This window comes from Hippocampus zosterae, chromosome 7, assembly GCF_025434085.1.
Source record: "Hippocampus zosterae strain Florida chromosome 7, ASM2543408v3, whole genome shotgun sequence".
NCBI classification, from domain to species: domain Eukaryota; kingdom Metazoa; phylum Chordata; class Actinopteri; order Syngnathiformes; family Syngnathidae; genus Hippocampus; species Hippocampus zosterae.
The window spans coordinates 2,641,282-2,654,689 of NC_067457.1; the positions used below are offsets into that span (position 1 = coordinate 2,641,282).

The window sequence follows — 13,408 nt, forward strand, 5'->3', positions numbered from 1 at the left end:
AACAAGTTTTGCGAGCCCGTGTGACGGGAGAACCACTTAACCGCGTGTCATCCATCATGTTGTCAATGCGTTAATGTTTTGGGCCCACACGAGCTTGGCGCGGGGCAAAGCAGTTTGGCTGCCTTTTGTGACACCCCGACGTTTGAGATCGCTCGCCATTTGTGTGTTTGCAAAGGCGGGAAGTGTCATATGTGATGGTCGATTATGATAGTTATGAAGTTGGAAATTAAAAAAACGTTGACACTGTGTTCACATTTTAACTGCAATCCGTTAGCTAACCGTAGCTAACGTTGCTGGGTGTTACCGGTGACGTGTCTGGGGTGGCAGAGCTACTGCAAGTCTTTGTGGAGGTGCTACCTGCTGTTATGTTAAAAGTTTGAGAAGCGCAATTTTCGGGATGCCAGGTTCGATCCGCTCAACGTGCTCCCCCCTCGTGTCCGTGAACAAGCGCAAGGCATTAATATGCTTTCAGACACGCTTTTATTGACTTGAAGCAAAGCGTTGCCCCCCCCTCCCCCTCACCCCTACCCCCAACCTCCCTAAGTGGCGTTTTTAACAATGCGGCTGCCGCGATGAATCATTTAGCGTCCAGGAGTACATTAAAGGAATCGTTTGCTGCGGGAGTTGTTTGATTGCGGCGAACTGACAGCATGGCAGGCTGATGGAATATATTTATGATCATGATGTCACGTTGTTGCGCGTCGAGTTGAAAAGGAGCCTTTTGTTTTGTGGGCATGAGCAGGTCAGTCATTGTTAGGCCCAAGCGAAGAATAACCCACAGAAAAGGTGTTTCCTGTCTTTCGGGCCATGTTTACACGGGTGTCATGAACCCCATTGTGGAAGAGAGCCCGTAAAGCAACATGAAATTTGTGAGGCGCGTCTATTACGAGAAGACCCCCCCCCCCATGCCCCCCCCCCCTTCAAAACAAATCGCCTTAAGAAAGGTAGAGACAGTTAGAAGCTTGCCAAACATCAGATGGTGGACGTCACAGCAAATCCAGATGCTTTTGCGCTTTTGCTCAAGCGTCATGCTTCAAACTGTCTTGAGTTGGAGGCAAAGTCACGATAAGATAAGATAAGATAAGATAAGATATCCTTTATTCGTCCCACACTGGGGAAATTTACAGCCTCCAGCAGCAAGAATGTATGTAGAAAGAAGAAAGAAGAAAGGGAAAAAAAACAACAAACATCTTTCAATTAAATGCAATATGAACACAAAATGGATACATCGCAGTACTATTTACAATTTTCCTTCACATCATTTCATTATTATTATTATCATGATTGTTTTTTTTTTTTATTCATCAGCCTGACAGCAGTCGGTAGGAACGAGCGTCGGTATCTCTCCTTCTTGCAGCGCGGGTGTAACAGTCTCTGGCTGAAGGAGCTACCAAGTGCTGTCAGGGCGGGCTGGAGGGGGTGGGAGGGACCGGCCATCATAGCTTTTAGCTTAGTTAGCAATGATGGAGCCACAAAAGCAAGAGAGCATTATGTTACGCCGTCCTCAAAAGATAAATACAGTCTTTGTTTTATAATTTTTTAAAAAGACAAAAAACAAAGTGCTGATGTTTACTAAGAAAAACTACTGGCGTTCCACTTTTCTAACAGGAAAACAAGACAAACTACACAGCATCATGTGATTCCTAAAAAAAATAAAATTCAATTGATTTGACAATTTCTTAAACAGAAGAAAAAAGATTTGTTCACTCAAAAGTCAAACGTGTTCCCGCCTGTGCCGTCCACTAAACGTCCTCGCAATTGACGACGAGCTGTTCTCGTGGCACATTTCAAAAGTGTGTTTGAAATCGCCATCAATGAAGCGTGTCAAAACAAACACTGGCGACACTCGCCGTGTTTGACTGCCTGTCGGTCCGAGCGAGCACATGTTTGGGATTCAGATTTGCGTCGGCGGCCGAACAATGCCTCCTTGAGCTCCACCTGCCAGCTGTGAAGTCTTTCATCCGCGTGCGTGACCTCCAGCCGGCCCCTCTGTTGAAACCCAGCCGGCGGTCGGCCCCTCCGTCTTTGTGGCGGCTCTTTGATGCTTGACCGCAACGCTGCTGTTGAGGCCACGCCCCCCCCTGACGTCATCGCAATGCCGTTTCCGCTTGTTGTTGGCCAAGATCGCAGCTGTTGCCCTTCTCTGTGTGAAATGTCAAAATCTGGTGTGAGGAACAGGCTTTAGGACTCTCGGCTGCTAACTTTTTTTTGTTTTTGTTTTTAAACAATAACTCAATATATTTGGCATTTCGTTTTTTTTTCCATAACTCAGTCATTTGAATTAGATTTTGTTTTTAATGATACATTTTCATTAATTCCCAGGAATCTTTAGTCGTAAAAGTGTAACCCAGCCAAACTCTTTTACTAACCAATACGGCAGCACCCACTAGCGATCCCTCATTTTGTTTTTGATGCAAAAGTCGTCAATACCGTGCAGTTGTGCTGATCACACCGCTGCCGGCGAGCGCAGAGGTCATTGTTCCCCATGAACAACAGCAAGGGCAATTAGAGTGACGAGACGGGCCGGTCGGGAGGCACTGGCGTTGGAGTGCGCCTCGTAAAGCACGCCGTTAAACTTGAAAGCCAGCGCCATGGCTCATAATTGCGGCGGGAAATGGATTCATGAGCAGCACGTGACGACTCATCAACCAGAAAATGTTGCGACATGTCGTTGCCTTTATTATGGCCGCGGCACCAGATTAAGCACATTTGCTTTGCTGACAATGTTGCATGTTAACCGCAATTAAAAAACAAACTTTTTTTTTAACCTCTTACAGAAAACATCTCACAGTAACATTCCACCAAGTAATTTGCATGGTATTTGTGATAAAAGGTTTGAGTGTTAGCAGTTTAAATGACAATGTTTCACTTTACACTTGCCTCCGCCAGCACGGAATGTCGCAAACTGCGTCGTTAACTTCTCGCGCTAACCCCTCACTGGCCTTTGCTCATCTGCGATCGAGTCCCGCATTTCATTGTTTTGCATGAAGTTAGCTCTTGACTTCATTTTACACTTTGGAGCGCTAGCACGCGGCATCGTAGACTGTTTCATGAGCTTCTTGCGCTAGCCTCTTGCTAACCATATGCACATCACTTGTGTGGTTTTTTTTTTTTTGCAAAGTAAAGCGGTTGGGGCGCACTCATACTTTGAAGTGGTCATTGTTCAGTGCCCCCCCCCCCACCCCTCTCACTCCCGACACATCAGTACCTTTCAGGACCATTACGAAAAAGAAAATAAATTGTTCCCAGCTACTTGGAGTGCCGTCATGGTGACATCTGGCCCCGTGATAAATTCCTCCTTCATTAGCTCGGGGTATGGGATTACCCGCGGAGAGCACATTAATCACCGCTTTCCGTGGCAGCCCTCGAATGCGCCGCTTGAGAAAAAAAAAAGGAAAAAGAACAAGTTTTTCCTGATGCGTCACTCTTCACTCAAGGCGAGCTGCAATCAATCATGTTGATTGGCAGCACTGTTAGCTTTTACACTGTTTATACAATGTGTCATGAATGATCAGGTTAGCCACTATTGTTGTTTGGGTGCGGGGGGGTGAGGGGGTGACTGTGCAGCCATATGCGAAGAACTCACTGCATTCAGTGATCAAACTGGCGGTAATATTACAGTGCTTACATTTTTTTTAGCACAGTGCATTTGTGACATAGAGTTCAGTTGTATTTCACTTGTAATTTTTTTTTTTTTTTAATTACAGTGTTTGCAGATGTACGTGAGTCCACTTAAATCAACCAAGTGTCGTTTCACCTCAGTCACCAAATATGGTTGCATTAAAAAGTGAGCAAATTCGGTTACACCTTTTTGAGCAAGTATTGGTGCACCTGATATGGTTTGGAGACATTCTGTCCATTGACAGCCATGCATTGTAGTAGTAGAATTTTTATATTATGCTTGTCATCTATAGGATGGATGCTCTTTCAATTCATCTTCGTTTTTTTTTTTTTTTTTTGTCTGCCCCTCTGGTGTGACCTTGGAATAATGCCATCTCAATGATATTCTGTCAGTGCCTAATGAGAGCCGAATTAAAATTTCAGCACTTCCTACACATAAAGCACCCGTTCATCAATTTAATGCGGACACTTTGGTAATTGTGCTCCTGAAGGTGCTCAATCAGCACCCGCTCCCACCTGGAGTTATAATTACACCCTTTTACTTTGTCTTTGGCACTATATCAGAATCTCCAAGTTCTTAAAAAAAAAAAAAAAAAAAGGAAAAAAAGTGTTCAATTAAAAGCGTGTGTACTGTTAACACTTCATGGCACTTCTGTTTGATTTCATTTCACTTATGCATGAGGTACGCGAGCTATGTATACAGTAAAAGACTGCTATGTTAGCTTGTGATGCTAGCCTTTAGCTAGTCCTGTTCTTGCCACTTGTGGTCAAAAGTGCAAAGTATGATTACATGACATTAGCGCTCAATTTATTTTTATATCAGGCTATCTTTCGTAACTAATCCACCATCTTGTGTCCACTTGTAGGTGATGCTCGACGAATCCCCGGAGGCTGTAAGATGCTCTCAACATCACGGTAGTCATACACCATCGGCCAGCGACGAAGATTGATACTTGCGAGATGAAAGCAAAATTGAAACCATGAAGCTAAACGTTGCATTCAAAAGCTCATAAAAGAGATTTATTTACGCGGTGAGATCATCCTCCGCGGGCGCGGCGCCGCGGTGGGAATTTTTGCACAACGCTCATGTAATTTGCAGCCATTTTTAACTCTTCCGCACTGCTGTTGTTATTTCCTCTCCTAAAATTTGTCAAGAGTGAAAAGCTTGAGCAGACACTTAGTGCATGATGCAATTGTTTCAAAATGTTTTTTTTTTCCCAATTAAAACTTGTGACTGTATTTTTAGGCTTCGATGTCGAATGACTCACGCGGCAGTGGATTGTTTGCCAACGTTGCTCTTCATCCTGTGTATCGCAGATAAGCTTGTAAGTACTTTTTTTTCTTTTATCGCACATTGCACGGGCAGCAGTGTCATATTTTCTGTTTTACACACACACACACAAAAAAAAGGAGCTGTCATTGGAAAGGATGGAAAGAACAGGATTAGAGATTTAATGTTGTATACTTGCCACGTCAAATGGACGCGTGATGGATTTGGCCATTAGCCCGGCGATATTAGCACATCACATTTCCACTTTTTTTTGCTCCGTTCATGTGTTGTACTTGAAGAATTAATATTAATTCACGTCGTAGCCATTTTTGTTTTGCGTTTGATCGATACATATTTTCGGGTGATGCCTCTCCATCATTGTGAATCAGTGGATTATTTTGTTTCATTGCACAGTTGCCGTATGTTGTTATAAACTAAATGGCAGGACATTTTGCAAACCACCCCAAGTTATGGCTCCCCTTAGGGACCCCGGTTTGAGAACTGCAGCTTTAAAGAGTCCCTTAAATACGAGTCAGCCAACACCAGCTTCGGTTCTTCCCCTCTTCTCCTTAAAAGAGTTCTTTGTGCCTCCAAGGCCCCCCATCAGTTACCTGCTGACAGGCCGAGCATGACTGATGCCCCGCCTGAGGGACCCGCCCCCCGACCCCTCCCACCGCCACCCACCTCCATGCTTTATTTTGTCAGGCAGCTCATCATTTATACATCTTATCGGAAACAAAAGGCAGAGCACCGCTGCGTGGAAATGAAAAGAAAGACTTGTGTCTGGACGCTTGAAGTCACATGATCCCACCGGGGCCGGCTCGGGCAACATGAGCCGCCCCGCCCCGCCCCGCTCCGCGGAGCCCTTTCGTCTGCCCACACCTCCGCCGCGTGAGTGTTGGACGCGGTCCCGGCACTGTGAGGCCCGCCTCTTGGTCTCAGGTGACAAAGACATGAAACACAGTGCTGTCGACGCATGCTGACGTCGGTTCCTCTTGTCTGGTGGTTCTTCAACTTTTTACACTAAGTTCATGACCAACATAAATTTGTGCGTGTGTCAAAGTATGTTGATCATTTGGAGGACCCGGTGCGTTCATTACATTTTCGAAAAAAAAAAAAGACGTGTCCTTAACAGGTTGAAATGATTAACGCACGCTAATCCATCTTTCACAGTCGCACCGGACCAAATTTCACCGACGCGTCACGCCATCTCATTTGATTTGCGGCGTTACAAAATGTTCATAAAGTCTTGCTTGGCGCGCGCGGCGGAGCGCAGAACTTGGAAGTGGCTGGCAGGATATGAAGGAGTGATCCTTTGAGCCAAGATGAAAATAAAAAAATCAGCGGGAGGCCCCGGCGGTGCTCACGTTTGACTTTTGCTTTTCGTATCGTATCGGTCATTCGACGCTGACGGCACAAGTGTAAGTCTTAATTTGAGTAAAAACACATGTTCTTGGCAGCGTCGGTAGAATGCGGGTGAGAAATGGCAAGAAGACAGGCCGAGGGAACCCCTCCCTGTCACGTAAACAACGGACGGACCAGCGCAACATTGGCAACCGGAGTGTAAGTTGAGCGACTACCGCTAATCGGAACTAAAAACCATGCCGAAAGTAGACGAGTCCAGTATTATAACCTCTGGATGAGGAGGAAAAACCGAATGGACGTGTTGTGTGGCGACGCCACCGTCCGTTGTCGTTTTGGCGTTTAATCCGCAGACGGCTCATTATACGCCCGCCGCTTCCTCGTTCGACAATCGCGCTGAGAAACGAGCAGATGCTTGAACTCGTCAGCACGTTCTCCGTATCTCTTGATTCTTTTGGGCCTCCTGGATCGTCAGCATCATAATCATCATCATCATCCTCCTCCTCCGCCCGAGAGAGCGCGAAGGGCTTTGTTCTCATTCGGGGATGTTTGGCAGCGCGCTTGATAGATATGATTATCCTTAATGTCGGCGCGTCGCCGCGTCCTCGATAACAGATTGTCTCCGTAGAATTCATCCTGCTTATCTGCTCTCGTTAGGCCCTCTGCACTGGGACAGCGGGGGGGGGGGTTCTTTTTTGCTTTGTTCATCAGGATGAGAGATGCGTTTCTTTACCACGAAGAGATAAGCGGCTGGAAATTTGCACTCCGCGATCCGCTGGTCCGGTCGAGAGGTCTCCTCGCTTTGGGCCGTTCTTTTCCTACGATGGCGACGTGACCGCTTCGGCGTGTGCCAAAAGTAGATATGCGGTGAACCCTCACACCGTTGCCATCTTGTGGCAGCTGGGTGCCAAGAAACTATGTTGAAGTGCGGGGAGGAACTTCATTCAGTCCTGAATATCGTGTCGCAACACAGGGAGTTGAGCGCAATGCTCAGCAGCCGCCCAGAGCAGCTCGAGGGCTGAGGGGGCTGTCTATGTGTGTAGATTAGAGCCGGCTGATGACGCTCAGGGGGGGTCAAGCTTGGGAATGCCAGCTGCCAAACGGCTCACCTGGCACAACACTCGTCTCTCAGCACCCACTGTCCCACTCCGCAAAGCCCCCTTCAGCGTCAGGACGGCTGAAGAGTTCCTATCCTGTGACGGGATGCGAGATAAGTCGTATCTCTGGAAACCCTCCGCAGGTGTACCAGCCCCCCCGAAACACTTTTCTGCACTCGGGCCGCCTTTAGCGGGCATGCAGACGCTAGCGCAGCCTCCATCTTTCCCGTCCAACGAAGGTTGCGTAGGAAGACATTTTCATTTTTGTTTTACCCCCCCCCCCTTCTTCTTTTCAAGTGATGCCAAGCTATTCCCACAGTTTTTATCAGGCCGAGCCTAGATCCCCCCCCCCACCACCACCGACCCTCCCGACCCACCCCGCCTTGCCCCCTCTCCGCTAATCACATGCTGTGAACACAAGACCAACAAAGGCGGCATTGTGTTCACGTTGATCTGCGTTTGGAGATTGGCTGATTGTTGGAAAGGAGCTCAAAAGCGTTGGTCTTACCTGAGAGAATGTTTTGAGAATGCTGGATGATGCAAACGGAAGCCTTTGTGTCATCGTTGCATCGTCGTTGCATCAGATTTTCTCCAAAATGGGCCGTCATCGCCAGTATGTTAGATTGCGCAAGTGAGCCCAATATTGTGAGCGGTTCGAAAGGCAAACGATTGGCCGAGGACTAAAAAGTCCAAAGGGAGTTATATTCCACTTTGTGTTTGCACCAAGGACTCGCATGGCCTTGCCCGTGGGTGGCCGCCTTAATAATGTGGCAAGATGAATTGCGGACAAGCTGCCGTATTATGAGGGTCTTGGCCATGGGAGGCGGTGGGGGGGTTTGGGTGGGGGCCGTCCTGATCTGGCCTGTGATCTGTGAGGCCAAGAGGAAATGAGTCAGGGCAGGCCGCAGCGGCCTTTTCAAAGTGTGCACCTAAGGAAATGAAAGAGCTCATTGAAATGAGCGGCCAGCAAAGCGCTTGCCATTCTTGAGAGGCCAGCCGTTAAGATTCCTTGTCAAAGCTGAAGAAGACGTGATTGTTGATTGAATTTGAAATCTTTTTTCTCCCCCCCCCCCCCTTCCATTTCAGTGACTCCAAGCTGGCAAAAATGGTTGCACTCTCCGGAGGGAAGGAGTCTTTCGCCACCTGTTGGATTCTTTTCGCATTGCAGCACAAACTCTGCAAACGAGTTGGGCTCACCTATCGAGAAGGTTTTTCTTCATTTGAACCGAATGGAACTTCTGTTTGATTCAATATTTGTATGGAGGTAAAGTTTGGGTGGGACACCCACCCCACCCCTCCCCAAAAAAGTGGCAAAGGTGCATTCACTAACAAAAGATGACAGCTCTGCACCTTGCCGAGCGTATTGAGGACGTTCTCGTGACCGCGGTTGGTATACTTCTTCCCGTGGCCGCCGCCTCCTCCTCCTCATCGCCTTTCTCATCGTAGCTCGGCTGCATCGCTGTCGCGCCGCCAAGCACGAAACGCGCCGTGAGCTGTGTATCACGTCCCATTCTAATTAGCTTTGTCAGGCCCGAGCCCCGCCGCCGCCGCCGCGCAGATCGTGCTTTTGCTTAGCACTGCCACAATTTCCCCATTTTTGTCCAAGAGCCACACTCCCTTACCTCCAGATGCAAGTTGAATATCTTCCATGGCCAACACTTGCATCTCAAATCATCTCTCCACAATGCCATTAATCCATTCCAGTCAATAACAACAACAAAAAAAATCCCAAATGGTGTCACTCATATTCTAAAAGTGAGCTACAATTATATTAGTCTCCTTTTTTTGCCGAGGATAAAGAATATGTCCGACAATAATATGTTATCCGTCTCGATGATTTCACGCCGCACTTGTGTTTAAATCGCCATTGCCCCAAGTGTTGACTTCCGATGCTATTTGTTAGCTATGACGTTTCTCATTCGGCGTTAGCAGTAGCCAGCAGCCTTTTGTGGTTTTGAAATGGGAGTGGAGTTCAAAAAGACGAAGCGCAGGTCATTCAGCAGAATAAAGGTCAACAATGAGACTGGCTCATCCGCATCCAAATGTAGATTTGGAAGCCACCGTTAGTTTGGACTTTTGCAAGCCCGCCCGAGTCCCCGAGATTACTTTGATCTCGTCTCGTCTCCCGGTGCTTCATCAGCGAGCACCTGAGGGCCTCCGCCACTCGAACCCTAATTGGAAGTGGCAAGGAGATGAGCAGGAAGAGCGAAGGCGGGAATAAAAAAGAACAAGGGAATAAAAATAAGTGCGGCGGGCGGGCCCCAGCCGAGCGGGGCCCATCAACACCGATGAGCGTTAGCGTGTGTCACTGCCAGACGAGTGTCAAATCACTCAGGCCGCTGCCTCATTTGACTGGAGCGCATCAATCAGCCGGGCCCGATGCCGGGCGACGGGCCGGCATCGGGCTTCACCTCTGGCTCCCTCATTAGCTTGCGTCAGTGTTAGTGAAACCTCCGCCTGTCAGGGCGCTTGGCCACGCTCTCCCCGCACGCACTTTGAGGGGGTTTTGTTTGTTACTTTCACGTCGCCCTCGCCATGTTTTGGGTATTTGAGGTGACCCCGCAGAATCAAGCCAGCATCCAAATGGGCTGCGATTCACCGAAGGTAAAACATCAGCTCAATTTAGTTTCGTTGGAAAAATGGTGGGGAAATATTCGAGTACCTGTGAGGAGCTAACGAGCTATCCGTGTTAAGCGTGTCACATTTTGGATGTTAATACAAGGAGACAGCTCGTCGCACTCCAGTGTTCAGATCACCTCGAGTCGCTCGGGTATCGGAAGGAATTAGCACACTTCTCCCGCGAGGTGACCAAACGCACGTTGTCCGCAGGCAGGCAGGCCGGCCCGGGTCCCGGCGCCGCGACACAACGGGCCCGCTGGTCACGACGAGAGGGAAGTGTGGACGGGGAAACCGTCGAAGGGGCTGTCGAGTTGGCTGAGCGTCACGCGCCGCAAGTTGGAAGATGCCGGCCACTAATACGGCACCAGTGTCGCTCGTCCTCGTCTCTGCTACCTGTCACCGCGCCCCTTTCGTCATGTTTGGAAACAACAGCCGTAAGTTAGCAAAATAGAACAGCTAGCCTCTGAGCTCATGTCAGCTCGACAGCATCCAAAGAAGACATCTATTTCATTAATCCCAACAACAGAAAACTCAGTTCATAACCGCGGCGTGTATTCTTTATCCTCTGCGCAGAATAAACAATCTGGCCATGCTGAGAAGATGGAGAGAGGAGCCGTGTCTCCACAACAGCACTGTTCGACTCTGCGTGACAAGATCTTACTGCACCCAGGTGGTTGAGGTGCAAAACAATGTCCATTGAAAAATGTGGCAAATTCGTTTGCTTTCATGCTTTACGGGGGTCCACCGGCACGGGACCTGACGATCAACGGCTCACGCGGCCCATCAGCTCCACTTTGGAACGGGTGGCATGCGCAGGCTGACGTGACTGCCTTGGAGCAGCGCAGCCGCCACTTGCCACCGCTGCATTCCTCCTCCTCCTCCTCCTCACGACAGTAAGAGCACCTTGATGGATTGCCTTGCCAAAAGTGCTGATCACAGAGGGTTCAAAGGTCACGGCAGGTGAGCGACTGTAATCACCCCAGAGCTAGCCTAGCATAACATTGCTGACTGTTGCGTCATTATTCATTGTAATACATCACATTGTTTTTAATGTGTTCATGTCGTGTGTTGCATTCGATAAAAACAGTTGTTGGGTTTTTTTTTGTTCGTTTTTCCTCATCCTTCTCATACGTTAAATCTTCCCTCCGCTTGTCAAGCTCGAGACTGTGGCACATTTCCAGAGCGCATCCCGTTAGACGCTCGGCTCTAATTTGAGCCGGCTCGTTAGCTTCGTTGGCTAATGCGACGGCTTGATTTTTGTACGCGTATCCCGCCGCACGCCCCGATCAAGCGCATCGCCGTGCCGAAAAAGAGCAGACATGTAAAAGTTTGTGACGTGTCAGGGCGGCATGGAGACGATGTCGCTGATGTCGGTTAGAGCTGACAGGCGCAGATGGCTCTGGGACATTGCAGGTTTGGTACATGTCAACTTGCATCGGCATCACCCGCTGGAAGCTGTCGTTTAAGAAGCACCATTTGGATTGCTTTGTTTTAAGTACGCATTGGCATAGGAGTGGCCCACGTTGGTTTTTTTTGACGTAACGCTTTTTTAACCTGAAATGTGAGTTAAAATTTGATATTCAAGTTCTAGTAGATGGTGGCAGCCAACCTGACAACAAGCAGCGTTTTGGCAGGTGACGGTTTTTAACTGCCACCCCCACTAATTTTCGATGGAAACATAAAACAAAGACAATTATACATTACGTATTAAAAAAAAAAAAACTTGGCCATAGGAATGCCTGCTAGCTTACTGCTAAAAAAACAAAAGGAAACCAAATCCACATTCAGTGTTGGAGTAGTCAATGCCTGTTGTAGCAATGTTTAATTCTTTACATTCAATGTATTCATTTTCTGACTGTGTTTTTAAGAGCAAACAAATGATAGAGTCCTACTTTTAATTTTTTTTTTTTTTGGTGGAAGCTTTTTATGTTCTTTGAAGTTTGTGTGTGACTTGCAAGCGTCTAGCTTACCTCCAAATATGCCCAAGTTCAATCAAAATGATGCTGTGACGTTGTGGGGCCAGCTAGCCACGTAAATATCTGAAAGGCGTCAATAGGTCGATAAGGTCAAGCCCCAGTCCCGCGTGTGCTCACACGGACAACGGCTGAAGGTCATGTCGGCGTCTCGGCGCATAATGCATGAGCCTCGGACATCTAACACGCGGACATTTGACTCGAGTAAATCACGGCGCACCCTGGCATTTCTATTAACCTCCGTGTGCCGCAGACACCCACATGAATCAAGTGGAAATAATGTGCCGCAGACTGTAAATCACATTGCAAGGCGAGGGATCCTCCAATTTGTACTAAGCGTAGAAACCAACAGGAAGGAAAACGCAACGTTTCATTTACACCGCGCCACGGCTGAGAAATGAAATGCTTGAGAAGACGACACATTTGCGTTTATTTCACTAAAATACAAAAAAAAAAATAACAGGTGAACCCACTCTGTTGACTTTCTTGTGGATATGAAAGAAAGGGGGGAGGGGCTTCAGGTTTTTGCAATAATAGACAGGCAAGTTTCAATTTTGAGTTTGTAAGTATGGCCCAAAACGTGAACATGCTTGACAGATGCGGATGATGGATCCGCCAGTAGTCCTTTTAAGACTTTTTGCGAGATTGTTAACAAATACATTCCCAATGGACGCAAACTCTAGTCCTGGAGGGTCACTGTCCTGCATGTTTTCCAAGTTTCGCTGTTGCAACGCACCCGATTCAAATGATCAGATCATCGGCAAGCTCTTCAGAAGCCTGGACATTCAACTTGTTCATTTGAATTCAATGCATGTGGGGAACCTGCAAACAAGAAATGTTTTAAAAAAAATTCACATCTGCCATTTTGTTTTGCAGCATGCTCAAAACAAGCAGACTGCCCCATTCGCTGTTGTCTGGTCCGTCAGCAGCACTAGATGAAGTCATGATGCCGTTTCACACCTACAAAAGATGTTAGAAAGAGTGAATTGTAGTCATTTACGATGTCCTTACCTTCCTTCAGGAGCAAAACAGCAACTTGAGGCTGGACTCTGAGCTTTCTTTTTCAAGACGACTTGGGAGCGCAGTTTGCAATGAGGTAGTGTGCAGCACCAAATTTTGAAATCCTCCCCCTTAGAAAAAAAAAGAAAATTGCACACTTTTTGTTTGTGGTTCTGACCTGAATCACGTCATCACTCGAAGCTTCTTGTAAGCTCATCTTCATGTGCTGAAAAATTAAAACATGATTTCAGGGTTGTATGCGCTGGAGTGTTTTTGTCTCTTACCAGTGACGAGTGCAGGGCTGAGCTGGACACCTCGGCAGTGGCCTGAAAAGACAGTGAAATAGTTTTGGTAAGCACGTTTACCAAAACGCGAATTAATGTTACGTTCCAAAAAGTTAGCAATGACTGGTGTAAAAAAAGAAACTTAAGACGTTCGGTTTGTCAAACGCTAGCAACTTACTTTCT

The 13,408-nt window shown here is 47.5% G+C and overlaps 1 long non-coding RNA gene across 1 annotated transcript in view; it reads left to right on the forward strand.

Annotated features, from left to right (window-relative positions):
- LOC127604072 (uncharacterized) overlaps nucleotides 1–13,199 on the forward strand; it is a 58,735-nt gene extending 45,536 nt beyond the window's left edge. Inside the window, exons 8-14 of the long non-coding RNA XR_007963200.1 lie at nucleotides 4,488–4,652; nucleotides 4,868–4,946; nucleotides 8,437–8,614; nucleotides 8,693–8,736; nucleotides 10,180–10,403; nucleotides 10,543–10,929; nucleotides 12,964–13,199. This is a non-coding gene — a long non-coding RNA (uncharacterized LOC127604072). The remainder of the gene's footprint in view (nucleotides 1–4,487; nucleotides 4,653–4,867; nucleotides 4,947–8,436; nucleotides 8,615–8,692; nucleotides 8,737–10,179; nucleotides 10,404–10,542; nucleotides 10,930–12,963) is intronic.
- Nucleotides 13,200–13,408: the final 209 nt, after the last annotated feature.